General features: G+C 35.1%; 1 pseudogene; it reads right to left on the bottom strand.

Moving 5' to 3' along the window:
• Positions 1–6,641: 6,641 nt before the first annotated feature.
• Positions 6,642–7,718, bottom strand: LOC105504795 (annotated as a pseudogene).
• Positions 7,719–17,314: the final 9,596 nt, after the last annotated feature.

Genomic DNA, 17,314 nt, shown 5'->3' with positions numbered 1-17,314 from the left:
GTATTTTCAGTAGAGTTTAAATTATCTTCCCTAATTGGTTCCAGCCTGCCTGTTTCTAAAGCACCAAGATACAGAGAAAATTTTAATGTTAACCGGAAATTCAGGTCAGAAGAATCTGGGTTTACATGTAAGACATATATGGTAATATCACCACTTAGAAATTCTGAATGCTAACTCCCTCTCTCTTAGCTTTTATAAGTCTAAGCTGTAAGTCAGATTACATCTACCAAAGTTATCAACAACTCTCCAACTACAGAAGATTGAATTTTGTGAGATATTAAATCAGTAAAATTTGAAATATAGCCATATATGTAGCAGCAAATTTATATTTATATGCAAAAGCCAAAATAAAATAAATCCCGTTCTTTAATTTGTCCCTAAATAATATAGGGCACAACAAATTTTAATCTGAGTTTAGCTAGAAGAAATTGAAGTATTTAGAAGAATAGCATGACCTAACATATCAATTTTTACAATAAATTCAACTGTTGCGGGAGTGATATTAAACAGCCGTTAAGAGACTAGAACACTATGTACCTAATAGAAGAAAATAAACTCATAAATCAAATCAGAATAAAAAACTCATAAATCAGAGTCAAATCAGAATAATCAGAATTTAAAAACTCATAAATCAAAATCCCCTAAGAGCCCCAAAGTTATTTTCTAATCTTTATTCCTGCAAAGTTGCATCCTATTCTGATTTTGTAAAGAGACATACAATAACAGGATGAGTGAAGTTGTACTTATGTGTACAGAGGGAATTTTTATTGAGATGCTGCTTTGTTATGAAATTATTTATTTTTATAAATAAAATTATTATATAAAAATGACTAAATCTGGCAACATTTGTTAAACAAAACTATGTGTTTAAAAAACATACAGAAGGAACTGCACTGGAGACATGAGATAATACTTTACTCAGCTCTAGGATTTGATGATTATAAAATGTGTGTAATTGCAAATATCAATACCACCTCCATGAATAACTATACAATTATGACTAAATTGAGAACTTTTATTATTAGCATTGTTTCATTTTTTTAAATTTAACAATGTTGGTGAAGATGATGGTAATGGTGATTGAATAGTGGAATAATATGTGGTATTCTTTAAAAAATATTAAACAATGAGGCCAGGCGCGGTGGCTCACGCCTGTAATCCCAGTACTTTGGGAGGCCAAGGCGGGTGGGTCACGAGGTCAGGAGATCGAGACCAGCCTGACCAACATGGTGAAACCCCGTCTCTACTAAAAATACAAAAATTAGCCAGGTAATGGTGGCAGGTGCCTGTAGTCCCAGCTACTCAGGAGGCTAAGGCAGGAGAATCGCTTGAACCCAGGAGGTGGAGGTTGCAGTGAGCCGAGCCAAGATTGCACCACTGTACTCCAGCCTGGGTGACAGAGCGAGACATCCTCTCAAAAAAAAAAAAAAAAAAAATTAAACACTAAGTTTTCTTATTTTGTTAATTGAAAATATTGACCAAACCACTAAAGATGAATGCCAAAATATCGTAAGTGTTGCCCAAATGGCAGATACAAGGTAGAGCTAACCTTGGGTGCTCTCATCACCTTCTGTCAGCACAAACAAAATGTTTGAATGTCCACCTTGTGCTGAATGTCCACCTTTGCTAAGGGAGGAAGTAAGTCAAGTAATCTCACTGAGAGTTTTGACATCTGCCTGCTAGAAATAAAAATATCTGTATGGAGTTTTCAAAAAATAACACAAAATGAAGAAAAAAGGTCCATGTGTTAATTGTCACTAACATCATTCCAAATGCTATTCGATTAAAATCGAGATCTTTTTTAAAACTAAAATATCAGACTTCTTTGCACTTGCAAAACCAAAGTTAATATGGTAACATCTGTAAAGGCAGTAACTTCAAGATTTCCTTTGATAGTTGAAGACTAGCCTTGACGCTTCTTTTTTTTTTTTTTTTTTTTTTTTTTGAGATGGAGTTTTGCTCTTGTTGCCCAGGCTGAAGTGCAGTGGCGCAATCTCCACTCACTGCAACCTCCACCTCCCAGGTTCGAGCAATTCTCCTGCCTCAGCCTCCCAAGTAGCTGGGATTACAGGTGCCCACCACCATGCCCAGCTAATTTTTTGTATTTTCAGTAGAGACAGGGTTTTGCCATGTTGGGCAGGCTGGTCTCGAACCTCTGACCTCAGGTGATCCGCCCACCTCAGCCTTCCAGCGTGCTGGGATTATGGGTGTGAGCCACTGCGCCCGGCCTAGTTTTCTTTGTTGTTTGTTTTAAATAATTATACAGGAAATTACAAAGGTAGTACAGAGGTCCTCTGTACTTTTAAGCCAGTTTCCACCATTGCTTGCATCATTCAGTAAATGAGACCAATTATTTGATAAAAGAATATCAAAGCTAGGAATTTGGTATCAGTACAAGGCATGTATATAGTTTTATGTCATTTTATTCCAGTAGATTTGTGTATCCACTATCAAAATCAAGATACAGAATTATCATCAGAAAGATCTCTCTTATTCTAATCCTTTATAGTCATATCTACCTGCATTCACCATCCATAATCACTGGCACACACTATTCTGTTTTCTATCTCTATAATTTTGTCATTTGCAGAATATTGTATGGATTCATACAGTATGTGACCTTTAAAATTGGTTTTAGTCACTTGGCTTACCACCCATGAGATCTTTTATGGGCTGAATTGTACTCCCTCAAAACTTGTATGTTGAAGTCCTATGTCTTCAGTACTTTAGAGAGTGACTGTATTTGGAGATGGGGCTTTTAAAGAAGTGATTAAATTAAAATGTGGCTATTAGGGTGGGCACTGACCCAACCTGACTAGTATTGTTAAAGAAGAACTTTGGACATCTAAGGAGATATCAGGGATGCACAGGCACTCAGGAGAGATCTTGTGAGGATACAGTGAAAGGACAGCTATCAGAAAGCCAAGGATAGAGGCCTTAAAACAATCCAAACCTGCCCACACCTTCATCTTGCACTTCTAGCCTCCAAATCTGGGAGAAAATAAATTTCTGTTGTTTAAGTCACACAGATTGGTATTTCGTCATGGCAGTCCTAGCAAACTAATATAAGATCCATCCAATTCGGTGTATCAATCAAGAGTTCCTTCCTTTATATTGCTGAGTAGTATTTCAAGGTATGTTGTTTCTATTGCATTTTATGTAACCATTTACCTATGAGGAACATTTTGGTTGTTTCCAATTTGGGGTTTATTGCAAATAAAGTTGCCATAAGCAATCATGCATGGGTTTTTGTGTGGACCTAAGTTTTTATTCTGGAGGGATAAATGCTGAGAACTGAAATTTCTGGACTGCAAGGTAAGTTTATGTTTAGTTTTTAAAGAAACTACCAAACTATTTTCTAGAGTGACTAAATTGTCGTATTTTCTCACCAGCAATACATGTGTATCCAGTTTCTCCACATTCATGGCAGCATTTAGTGTCACCGTGTGTTTGTTTTCACTCTTCTAACAGATGTATAGTGATATCTCATTGTGGTCTTCATTTGCATTTCCCTAATGGCTACTCATGAACATCTTTTCACATGGCAATTTTCCATCTATGTGTCTTCTTTGGTGAAGGGTCTCTTTACATTTTTCCCATTTTGCAATTATATGGTTTGGTGTTTAATGTTGAATCTTGATATATCTATATATTCTATAGATTAGTATTTTATAAGATATGTGGTTTGTAAATATTTTCAGTTGGTAGCTTGTCTTTTCTTCCTCTTGAGATGATGCATAATTTTTAATTTTGATGAAATTCAATATATTTTTTTCTGGTTGCTTGTATGAATTATTTATTGAAAAATTAGACATTTAGGAGATTATATTATAATTATCTGGACCTCATTTATATCTTATAGCATATAGCCAAGGTCTCCTCTGACAGCATGCCTGCGGGGAAAAGAGAGACACCTTCCCATTGTTGCCAGGTAAGTGTAGAAAACTCCCAGGTTTTCCTCTTGGCCTTCATTGACACCTGAGGGTAGAAAAGGCTCCTTGTCACTACTGGGTGGGGTTGGGAGTTGAGGCTTTCCACCAGGCTTTTGTGGATGCCACCCTGGTTGGGATGGGGAGGGCCAGCTCATTATTGCTCTCTCATGGTAGTCTCCACTGACACTGCAGTGGGGTGGTTTTGTTACCAAGCTGAGTGTCAGAGGAAGTCTTAACCCCCCATGAGGCCTCCTCTGATAGTGCAGGGCTGGTGTGGTAAAAAGTTCACTGACACCACGGGTGTGGGGGAGGCCTGCTTAGCAGCTGGTGGAACCAAAAATCCTGACTTCTTACTTGCCCTTCTCTGGCCCCATTTTGGTAGGGGATTGAGACACTTCATTACAGACCCGCAAGGGGAGAAGCCTCTTTCCCCTTAGCCTTTGCTGGTGGAGGTGGGGGTGGGGCCATAGTTCATACTGCTGTATTAGGCAGAGTAGAGCAATCATCAAGAATAAAAATCATGTCACTTGCAAAACATGGATGGAACTGGAGGTCACTGTGTTAAGTGAAATAATCTAGACACAAAAAGACAATTAGCATGTGTACTTACTTATATGTGGGATCTAAGAAAGCTGATCTCATGGACGTGGAGAGTAGAATTATCATTCTACTCTGGACACCAGAGGCTGGGAAGGATGCGGGTGTGAAGGGGAGGATGAAGAGAGTTTGGCAAATGGGTACTAATATACAGTGAGATAGAAAAAAATAAGTCCAGGCCAGGAATGTTGGCTCACACCTGTAATCCTAGCACTTTGGGAGGCCGGGTGGGTGGATCACTTGAGGTCAAGAGTTTGAGACAAGCCTGGCCAACATTGTGAAACCCCGTCTCTACTAAAAATACAAAAAGTAGCCAGGCATGTTGGTGCATGCCTGTAGTCTCAGTTACTCAGGAGGCTGAGGAGGCAGGATCACTTGAGCCTAGGAGGTCTAGGTTGTGGTTTGTAGTGAGCCAAGAGCACACCACTACACTCCAGCCTGGGAGACAGGAGTAAAACCCTGTCTACCCCCCAAAAAAAAGAAAGAAAAAGAAAAAAAAATTCTTAATGTTTGATAGTAAAGTAGGGTGGTTGTAGTTAACAAAAATGTACGATATATTTCAAAATAGCTAGAAGTGAGGATGTGAAATATTCTCAATATATTGAAATGATAAATGCTTGAAGTGATGGAAATTCTAAATGCCCTGCCTTGATAATGACATATTCTACGCATATAACAAAATACCACTTGTACCCCATAATATGTAAAAACACTATGTATCAATAAAATCATCTAAAAGTGTCCTGTCTTTCTAGGCTGCCCTCTTCGTGGTTTTGTGACTAGTCGCAGCTATCTTTTCTTGAGGATTTTTCCTTTTTTCTTTTCTTTTTTTTGTCTGAGTCCATTAGAAATTCCTTGTTGCCAGCTTCTCCAGTACTTACACTAGAGTATCCAAGAAATTCACACCATGTTATTCTTTGAGTTCTGAGGTCTCTAGCCAGTCTGTCTTCTCTTCTCTTCACCTGTCAGAGCCTATTTATTTTATGGATAACATCTAGGGTTTTTAGCTATACTTAGCATGATAATGAAAAATTATTTAATGGGTACAATATACATTATTCAGGCGATAGATACCCTAAAAGCCCTGACATGACCACCATGTAATCTACATATGAAACAAAATTGCACATATATCCCAAAAATGTCTACAAATAAAAATTTTTTAATTAAAAAAGAAAGTATGTCTACTACATCTTCTCAGAAACTGAGTTTAAAAACTTACTTTTTCTTTTGATCTGCTTACATTTTCTTTTTTCACATAATAATGCTTTATTTTAATATGGGACTAAGATCTGCAACTCTCATAAAAATGTCATGTGGAAAATTAAGTAATAGGTATGAATTACCATAGAAGGAAGCAAAAGTATTACCGTGAAGAGCTAAGTGCGTTTATATAATACTTAAAAATAACTGCAAAGGAATGAAAGAAGTGATTTTCACCATGACAAGTTGGTCCTTTCAAAATTATGTGGTTGATCTTTCAGAATGTAATTATTTGTTCTTACTGAAAGTTATTAGGAATATGTCCAATTATAACTCTTATATGTCAAGCTGGTAATATAAAGATTTAAAAGTGAAAACTCTAAAATTTCATACGCTTTTTCAGTTTTATGTTAATGCATAGCTCTCAAGATTTTTGCCAAGCCTTTCAGCAGATTCCTTTAGAGAGAGCCTGACAATATCAAGGACCTGGGAAAATGAGATAATTAAGCAGCGACATCATCAATCACAAAGATAGGATTCTGATGCTGTACAATTTTTCATCAGCGCCTCCTTAACATTTATTATGAGAGAAATTGCTTTCAGGATGTGGCAGTATTTGGACACTTAAGTTCAAACAGTGGAAAAGGTGCAACAGAACAGAGAATGGAGATGGGCAGGAGGAGGGATGGTACAGTGGTTAGTGTAGGCACTAAACTGAAACCTCCTCTGTATGAGTCCTAGATCCTATGACTAACTCTGAGGCCACAGAGTTTACTTAACCTAAGAGCCTTGATTTACTTATTTTTTTAAACGGGATTATTCTAATGCCTAACCTCAAAATTTCCTAAGGTATAAATTAAATAATATATCTGAAGTTTGTAGTTCACGTGGCATTATTATCCCTCCTACCAAGGAGATGTTGAGGATGACATTGACATCAATATCACAAGTGACTTTAATTTGAGGGACAGCAAAGGGAGCAGGAAGTATGCCTGTGAGCTCAAACTTGCCCTGGATAACTAGCAAATTGTTATCCTTGGTTATGGCACTCTCACCTTCAAAAGCTTGAATGAGCATACCAGTTGGTTGTCAGGATAGGTAGTGAAGGTCTGGGTCTGCTTGGTAAGAAAAGTATATTGCATTTCGTGGGAACAGTCATGACTCCACAGCAGCATCATTACCAAAGAGAAGAGGAGTGAATCCAAAAGTAGCAAATCTTGAACAGTTTAAGATTTGTCTTAAGATAGGATGGCTGCCTGGACAGCTGCACCATAAGCAACAGCTTCATCAGGGTCAATGCTCTTGCTCAGTTCTTTTCCACTAAATAATTATTGAGGAAGCTTTTGGATCTAGGAGATACAGATAGAACCACTTACCAGGACAATAACATGGATCTGCAACTTGTCTAGTTTGGTGTCCTGAAGGGCTATCTCTATCGGGTCCTGGGTGCCATGGAACAGGACAGCATTCAGTTCTTCAAATGGGCATGGGTAATGGAGGTATACGTATCTGTTCCTTCACAGAGTGAATCCATCTCAATACTGGCCTGGGTGCTGGAAGGGAGAATGCAATTAGCTCATCACAAGCAGTACAGAAGCATCAGACAGCCCTGTTGTTCTCACTACTGTCCTTATGCTTGCATTTGAACTCAGCAATAACATGTTTGATCATTTGGTTGTCAAAAATCTTCTTCACCTAAGTGGGTATTTCCAGCTATAGATTTGATCTCAAATATTTCATCCTCAAGAGTGAGGATAGACACATCAAAAATTTCATCTCTTAAGTCATAGATGAGCACACTTCTTTCAGCTCCAACCTTTTTGTCTGCACCATAAGCAACAGAAGCAGCAGCTGGCTCATTGAAAATTTTAAGTACATTGAGACCAGCAATGGTTCCAGGATCTTTGGTAGCTTGACATTAGAGTCATTAGGCCCTATGACCATAACATTGGAAATAGTCTTCCCAAGGTGAAATAATAATTTCATTATTCTAAGAGATAACCTACTCAGCACTTATACAGATGAAAATCTAGATAAGCCATTACAGCCATGAGCAATGCTAATGAACGTTTTTGCAAACTCTGGACAGCTGCTTGACATCCTTAATGATCTTCCTATTTTTCTCAGTTATCTGGTCATGAGCAACTGGCTCAGCTGACGATAATTCATTTCATATGAGATCTTTAATGTACTTTAATCCACTGTAACTCAACATTCAGTTGAAGTGGAAAATGTGGACAGGCTTGATCCTCCAAAATGGCAACAGCAAACTGCAAAGCTCGCCCAAAACACATCTACCAACACCAGGGTCTTCAACTACCAATCAAGCCCCTCTACACTGTCTGAGAAAAAGAAATTTCTCTAACTTCCTCAGTTCATAATGATTTTAATATCTTGGGTTTTTGTTTTTTTCATGGTACTTCTAGGGCCAAAGAAAACTTAAAATATTTGGCAGCACCCTTGTGAGTTTACTGTGGTGTCCAGGGTGCCTTCAGGCCAGTTTAGGAACTGTGTTTCTAAAAATAATAGTTGCTTTTCATTGCCTTGTAAAATTCAAGATTTACATTCAGGAGTGGACACGTCCCTAAGGTATCAAAACTCTAAATTTCAAGGTCTCTTACTTGTAGGAGTCTCTTCCATGGTTCTGATCAGAGAGAAACAAAATTGAGCATATAACGACAATTGTTTAAGAGAACCACTTCTCCTTCCTCCCAAGTCCCTTTGTGGTTTGGTAGTGTTAGAGTGTCCACAGGCACATATATCTAGTATCTAGCTAAGGAGAAGTTAGCACTAGAGGAGAAACACAATTTGACATGAATGAAGTCACAAAGCTGTCTGTGGACAATCCTTCTAATCAAATATGAAAATAATTTAAGTGTAGGATTGTTTTCGTTTTGGTCAATACCCATGCACGATGACATTTCCTGTAGTAACATACTTGATAGTGAAGCCTACATAATTATATATAAAATCTCCTCTTTTTCCCATTGTTAGTGGAAATTTCCCAAAACAATATTTACCATAACTCATTCATTTGTAGGACATAAACTTGCAAAATTAGAACCAACAGCAAATATCTATATAATCTGTAGTTGCAGGTTTTATGAATCACAGACACCAATTAAACAAATTTAATCTACCATGCTAGGACCTTTTTCTTCTATCTTTAAAAATTATGATACAATTTTCTTTCATTTAAAACAGGGATCAATAGTATCAAGCCCAAATATATGGGAAAATATATTGTAATTTTATTTATTTATTTATTTTGAGACTTCGTCACCCAGGTTGGAGTGCAGTGGCGCAATCCTTCTGCCTCAGCCCCTCAAATAGCTGGGACTACAGGTGCGCCACCAGCTTTAACAAAGGATACGACAAAAGTATTTTTTAAAAAATAATATATAAATACATCTCATAAACTCCACACAATGTACACATGTCCTCATTAGTAGTGCTGTACTCTCCCCTTTTCCTTCTTTCAAACCTACTGCTCTTCACAGCTGTCTGTCTTGGGTTTCTCCCAACACCACCCTCACCTCCAGAATCAGCCCTCTTCACTCCAACTCTTTCTTTATGAGCTTCTGTTTTCTTTTTATCCTCTTGTTCAGTCACAAAATCACAAGAATGGATTTACCAAGGACAAAATTCTTATGTGGTGTCTGAGAGAGGAAGGCATTCAGGTAATGCTTGTGCCAGTGTTTTCATGCCATCAAGCATGTGTATGAGAAAGAGGGGCTGCAATTTATTCAGGGCTTGTTGCATCCTAAGTTCAGTGGGACCTATGGATGAGGTCATTTAATTCTCATAAGAACAATATAACTTGGGAATATCTCCATATCTTAAATGAGAAAACTGAGGCCCACAGAAGTTGTTGACTTGTCTGAGGGTGCAGCTGTGACTAGTACTTGTCTGTCTAACCCCCTGGTTTGTATTCTTAGCTTCTATGTGAGGCTTCCTTTCTAATCAAAAGTTGCATAAAGTTTCACAGTTCCAAAATATTCTTCAAAGCATCATAAGTAACTTCATAAAGGGCAAGGCGCGTTCATTTGAAGGTGAGAGATTCTGTAAAAGACTGAAATTTTACTAAAGTCAACATTATGGAATAACTAGGTGAGCTCACTGGTATTACAGGTGTAGGTAAAGAAAGAGATGTGGATTCAAAATGAAAAGCCTAAATTTCTGTGTCATTTATTATCTAAGCTTAGAGGCAAATTACAAAAAAAAGTCATAAAAATATGCGAAGAATGGAATATCCCTGGGGGGAAAAAAGTATGTACCTTACATTGTCACTGTTAAGAACAAAAAATTACAACATTTGCATTTGTTTTATGAAATCCATAAAGCATTAGTGACCTCAGGTCAAAAACATATACACACTACACAAGACACATACACACACAATTGCACACTCAACCTTGTTTTTAATGGTGATATCATTGTGAAGTTACAAGTGAGATAGCTCACATAGCAGAGTATTGTGATATTAGCCATGATGTACTAACCATCTACATATGTTAGCTGAGTTAATTTTAAAGATATAAACTATACTTATTAGTTACTAAGGATAAATAAGTGAAGTAACATTAGATTCATTTTAACCTGAATTAATACAAATAAGGTGAAATGGATGGCTTAATGATTGTCTATAAGGAGCAAACCTATAAAATATCAAGTATTGTCACTGCTTGAATATGAAAATGGAAGCTGTGAATAATAACCGCCTGGTCAGGGAGAGAAATAAGTTTAAAGATATTAACAAATCTAGAGCACTTTCACAATATGTCAATGTAGTTAAAATGAAAAGAAAATGTTTATCTTCCAGGTGGCAATTAAGTATTTGTGAGAAATTCTGGACCCCAAATTAACAGGCAACTAAGTGAAATAAATTGACTAACAGAGCATAAAAGTGGAAAAAAACACAGGTTGTCATTGGAACAAGTTGGTTAAATATGACTGAATTAATGAGTTTTAATAAATCCACATACCACAGATTTTCTACTAATTGGAAACCTAACAAAATTAAATATGTATGACATTTAAAAATTATTTTTCAGAACTACTTTGGAACTGTTAAATTTAGAGGAAACTTTCCTAATAGATACAAAATATATAGTGAAAGAGCCAGCAATTTTTTAAAATTTACCATTTTATTGTTTTTTAAGTACACAGTTCTAAGACTGCATATATTTACACTGTTGTTCAATCATTATTACCACCCATCTCCAGAAATTTTCATCTTCCCTAACTGAAACTCTGTACCCCTTAAATACTAACTCTCCATCCCACCTACCCCACTCCCTGCCCAGTTCCTGACAACCACCTTTCTGCTTTTCATCTCTAAGATTTTGAGCATTCAGGGAATCTTATGTAAGAAAAATCATAGAATATTTGTCCTTATGTAACTGGCTTATTTCACTTGGCATAACATCTGCAATTAGAATATTATTTTAGAGCAAGAGTTTTAAGCTACAGTCTATACAGCCAGCTATATTTGTTTTATTAGGTTGATCTACTTCAATGATATTTAAATGTATATTTGAATGCATCAACTAATGAGCATTTTGTGATGAGCAGAATATCCTGTAAAAGACTGAAATTATACTGAAGTCAACATTATGGAATAACTAGGTGAGCTCACTACTAGATTCTTAAAGGTGTTTATATAGCCAAAACATTAAAAATGTCTGATTTTGCAGTTCCATACTAAATTAATCTCATATTAAGACAAAATACAAACTGAAAAATGTTAAAACCTGAGAAGAAACTCAATAAAAATACAATAAATGATTACATTGATGATTGGAAAAATAAAAGTCTAACAAAGTTAAAGGAAAATACATGTTAACAGAATGTAGACTTTATTAAGGATTCTATTGTCCTGCTCTGAAGCAGGACAAAATTTTCTGAGGCATTATATTAGAGTTACAGAGAATTCAGCTTGGGAACAAGAGTTGAAAACTTTTGAAGGAAATGCAACATTTTTTTTCAAATGTGTAGTTTAAAATAAGTATGGAAAATAAATTGATTAGATTTATTGTCTTTAAAGGAGCATAAGAAAAAATAAATAGCATGTTTTAGTAACAAGTGAAAATATGGCCAATTAATTACAAAATTTTAAAAAATATTTTGACAATTATTTTATTATTAAATAGTAGATGGGTTCTGAATTAAGTCTAAAGCAAACATATCACAGAGTTAAAATTAGAGAATTTTTAAATGACATATTTCATTGTCTATCTTCTATTGCTTTGAAAACTTCCTTTAAAATAAGTCAGTCGTGCAAATTTGACTATTGCTGTCCAAAATAAACTTATCAATTATTCCTCAGGAATATCCCCAGGCCAAATTCTAAGGACCTGCAGTTTCTACCTCTCTAGGGGAAAAAGTGACACTGATGCTATGACCTTAATATCTTAAAACAGAAACCACTTCTTATATAAAACAGGATAGGTAGTAAGCCCACATGCATATGGTGTAATTTCAGGAAGTCATTTTAGAACCTACTCACTTTCATATTTCAGTTTTCTCGAATATGATACTTCCACATTAAAGATTGCTGTATGAAATTCCATAATTAGCAATAGATCCGATGACATGACTTATCTGTCGCCCTTTGTATCAGCAACAAAACTTGTGTGCAAGCAACAGAACTGCCTCTGATTTTCTTAAGAAAGGAAAAACAAAATCTATTGGAAATATGTACAATTGATAATATAGGAGATAACCAGACATGGAAAACTGGGCAACATTAAGGTAGTTTAAAAATGTTTAAAGAGCACAAAACCTTTTTTTAGGAAAAAAAATCAGTAATTTTTTAGCCTGGATATCACATCAATGGTTGTATACTGCAGCTTCTGCTTCCGAACACTACCATTAAGACTCCACCAGTGGATTCTAACTAATACTTATCGTGGCTTCCCAGAAAGGAGCATTAGACAAGGCTAACTCACGTGCTTAAGCCCCTGTCTCTAAGACCTAAGAGAGAAGTGGGATTTGTCTACACTAATACCAAAAAGTAGAAATTCCTTTGTATCAGTCAGTGAATAGTGAGTAACAGAGGATTGAGTCTAGACATTTCAGATAAAATAGTATTTAAGACAGGAATTTAGGCACTTAGAAAACCACAGGACAGCATGAAATGACAAAGTCATGGGGGAACTGCCTCCAGCTTTCAGATTTACTTCCATCCCTGAGGCTCTCAGGATGTAGCTGCTATTGGTCAGGAGTTGCAGTTGCCTGTAGTATTGGGATAGGTAATTTGCGGTGGAATTCTTACATGATGTTCCTAAAGCAATCTCTGCTGAAGCCCGTTATTGACTTGCCATTGCTGGAAGAGGAAAAGAGCTTCTGGTTGCTTTCAACTTTCCCAATTTTGTGTAATATCTCATTGTTTGACTATAGGGAAAAATCATCTATGAAAGGATTCTGGAAAATATAGTTCCCAAATTTCCAGCCCTTGTGATAAATGGGGGACCATAGAAGAGGAAGAAGGTGTACCTGAGTGCAAATGGCAATGTGGCACACTTTCAAACTGTCCAAACACATAATTGGGAATTTCCTGACACAGAAGTGGAAGTTACATGTTAACGAAGCCCAAAAATGGCAAAATGACTTTGCACTAATAAAATTCAGCATATTCTGAGAAATATATAATTTATTAAATTATTTCTTAAAACAAATACTGCATTAACAAAAATAAGGTTAAATTACTAGGATGTTGAAGGCCAGGGAGCAGTCATGTCCACTGGAGAAGCAATGATAGTGTAAAAAGAGACTAGAACTTCAAAAGACACATTTCTCCTACTTGACAATTCTGCAGAGAGTTGGGGCTATATACAGGGATTCAGCAGAAGGTAATCCTTGATGCTCACTGTTCTAGGCCAACTTGTGTGTGATGGAGTGTAAAACTACCCACTCAAACTAGGTCATGTAAAAATGGGGTTGGATGGATAGATAGATGTATATATAATATTTTCTGGACACATGGTCATTACTATACAGTGGTAATTTTTTATAAGCTAGCATTTCTATTAAACATATGGTTAGACATAAACTACAGCACATATTAATATATGAGACCTTTGATATTAGAAATGTTTAGTAGCAATATGATTGCCACATCCAAAGATAGCTAGAAAAGAATCAACAAAAATGTTAAAAAGCTGAAACACTTTATCTCTGTTCTGATTTGTATAAATAAAGATTGACTTAGAATATTTGATATAATTTTTTTTTTTTTTTTGAGACAGAGTCTTGATCTGTCACCCAGGCTGGAGTGCAATGGTGCAATCTTGGCTCACTGCAAACTCCACCTCCTGGGTTCAAACTATTCTTCTGCCTCAACATCCTGAGTAGCTGGGATTACAGGCACCTGCCATGATGCTTGGCTAATTTTTGCTGTTGTTGTTATTGTTGTTGTTGTTATTTTTAGTAGAGACAGGGTTTCACGATGTTGGCTAGTCTGGTTTTTAATTTTTTTTAAATGTATTGACATGTGACTTCCTAATAGCTTGTCAAAAAATGTACCAAGTTATTTCTTTGTAATTACTTTAAGTTGTATGCCATAGTATGTGAATCTTCATCATCATAGAGAAGAATGCAGCTCTACCTCTGCCTGACTCTTTTTATGTATTGTATTTGGTGAGATAACAGAGTTTAATATTTAAAAGTGTTGGCTCTAGAATTAGATTCTCTGGTTCTCAATGTTGCTTCATCACTTATTAGTGGTGTAACCATAAGACACTTACTTCAATTCACTAGGATTAATTTTTTTCATTTATAAATTAAAGATAAAAATAATAACCATCTCAAAGTATTATTGTTAGAATAAAACTATATAACATTTAAACACAGTGAACAGTACACATTATACAATGTTACCAATTTGTATTATTACTAATGTCTTCAGGGAGAACATAGTCACAACTTTAAAACTAATGATGCTAGAAGGATTTTATAATTTTGATCTTGAGAACAATTTAGTATTTTCAAAGTTAGATTAAAAACAAATTTAGTTTAAAATTGTGTTTGAATCAAATTAAAATTTATGGTTCGTCACCAAATTAGGGCAGCTTTTTTGTTAAAACAATAGCCTAATAATCAATGTTCATCTGGTTAAAAAAATTACAGTACATTCCAATGATGGAATAAAATTCAGGCTTAAAAATAAATAAGAATTTTTTTTACATTCTAATATACAACAATCTCTAGGATACATTATTATTGAAAAATGCAGGGTTCAAGAGAGTATATTTAGTATTCCATCAGTTATATAAAAATGGAAATAAAACATTGTGTGTGTATATATATTACTATATAATATATATGTTATCTATAATATTATCTATATAAATATATATACATATATATATTTGCCAGTAAAAATTAAAACTGGTTGCTGGCAGAAAGGGACTTAGGTGGTTGAAAGAAAGAGGTGGCAAGAATACTTTCGTTTTCTTATATATGTGTATCTTCTGAGTTTATATATATATATAATCCGTGCATGTAAATATACATATAAATTTAGAAGACAAACAAGTACATACACACACATACACATACACACACACATATATATAAAATACAATTAAAAAAAGAGTAACAATGGGGTGTTTGAAGAAAGTCTAATAGAGGTGTATGCTAAGAGAAACAACGAGGTGGGCTAAACCAGGGGTGTCAAGGGTTCAGCCATAAACCAGCCCAAGCTCCATTACTTCAAGATCATTTTACTATAATTGCCATTCTTTCTTTGATCCATCCTTTCAGTACTAAACACATCCTTTAAAACAAACAAAGAAAGAAAAATGCACTGCTATTGGCCATCTACACATTTCTCACATCCACATCAGTCCTCCTGAGTTGCTGCAAATTTCACTGAAAGCTTATTGAATGGAGAAACTATCTTGGTCGTCCACATCAGCCTGGCACATGATAAGTAGTAAAGATTTGATGAATGAATCGGCGATAAAAAACAGCTACGTTTCAGAACTTGATCCAGAATTGATCTCCTTGTTGCCATTTTATGGGATATGATACATTTGTGAGATAAAAAATATTCTAATATACAACGGTGTTCTTTCACCGTTTTGTATTTTGTGACTCAATTATAAAGTACTTTTTTTTGTTAGATAACATGAGTCTTTTCTCTTTTTTCTTCTCTACATAAATTTTGTTGCTACTTTAATAACTATTGTTCATGATCAACTGTTACTTTGTAAAATATCTAAATTTTAATCTATTAACTCAATTTGACATTTATTACTTTAGAGTAAAACATTTTCAAGATGAAACACTGCTGCTTCTTTCAGGCTTCTAACTCCTAAATCTTTTTGTAATTTCACAAAAATACAACCTAAAATCACAAATTAAAAGGCCAGATTTTCTTGTTTCTTGAGAACTTGCCAAATTAGTTTTATAATAGTTACAAGTATAGATGGTCCAGTTCTCCTTTATTGAGTTAATGAAAATGTTGTAAAACCAATCACTCAGTGAGATAAAAGCAAGCAATTTTATTTTGAGGTAATTTTATTTCCACCATCATTGGCATTTAGCAAAACTGTCTTAAATAAATCACCGACAAAAAGACACCAAAGTATTTCACAGAGACTTTGTAGGTACTGAGCATCAAACATTTCATCTTATATTTCCTCTTAAATTGAAACTAAGCAGTCACAAATGTAACGAAAATTTTGTTATCTATTAACCTGTAATATCAAGTTACAGGTGTCCTCAAAATGAGAAAACTAAGGTCATCAAATTTCTGTGATATCATATGATCCACATACTATGGTTGGATTTAACTGAATTATTGATTAAATGAACTTTGCATTTATATCTAAAATTAAATTCTCAAGTACTTGTGTTTAAATTTGCAAATTTCAATTCCTTCTAAATATATCCTTTTCTTATCTCACTATGACAAGTTTAAGCTTTAAAAAGACAGGTTTATTTTAAGAGAATTAATCCTAACAATTAAAAACTAAAAACAGCTTTTAATTTGCTTTTCGGCTGCTAAATAAATTAGGGAAAGACAAAACGGTCATCCCTCAAACACAAAGGTAAAGAAAGAAGCAATTATCAAGATAAATTACTTAAAATATTTTTCTTAAATCAGATTCTTTTGCCTTAAATAGGTTTTTGGGCTAATACCCATCAATTTATCCTTATTTTTCTCTGAAAAGAATAATCATCCAGACTTTATCTTTTACTCACACATTTAGAAATCCAATTTACCCCAAAATGAAGTATTAACATATTTGTCAAAGAAATGTTCACAAGAGTTCTTAGTGTGACTTATTAGCATAATCCCCACCTGCTTATAGCATTAGGCAGTTCAGCAGCAAGTGATACAAGTCTATGTCAGGTTAAAATAATTTCATGATTCATAATACCTCAAAAGCATTAGGATCTATGTATGAAGCTCTTTATATACCTGGCCTTAATGGTTAATTTATTCTCAGATTTCTGGAGAGCATATCACTGTCTAAAAAATGTGTTACTACATTTATTACTCCACATACTTTCTCATGACTTGTCATATTAACCATGTGCCTCCAAATATCATCCTTCACTCATTTCCTGCT

The sequence above is a fragment of the Colobus angolensis genome, unplaced genomic scaffold (assembly GCF_000951035.1).
Source record: "Colobus angolensis palliatus isolate OR3802 unplaced genomic scaffold, Cang.pa_1.0 Scaffold95, whole genome shotgun sequence".
NCBI lineage: Eukaryota > Metazoa > Chordata > Mammalia > Primates > Cercopithecidae > Colobus > Colobus angolensis.
Note: the sequence above shows the minus strand (reverse complement) of the source record. Positions and strands in the feature narration are given on the sequence as shown.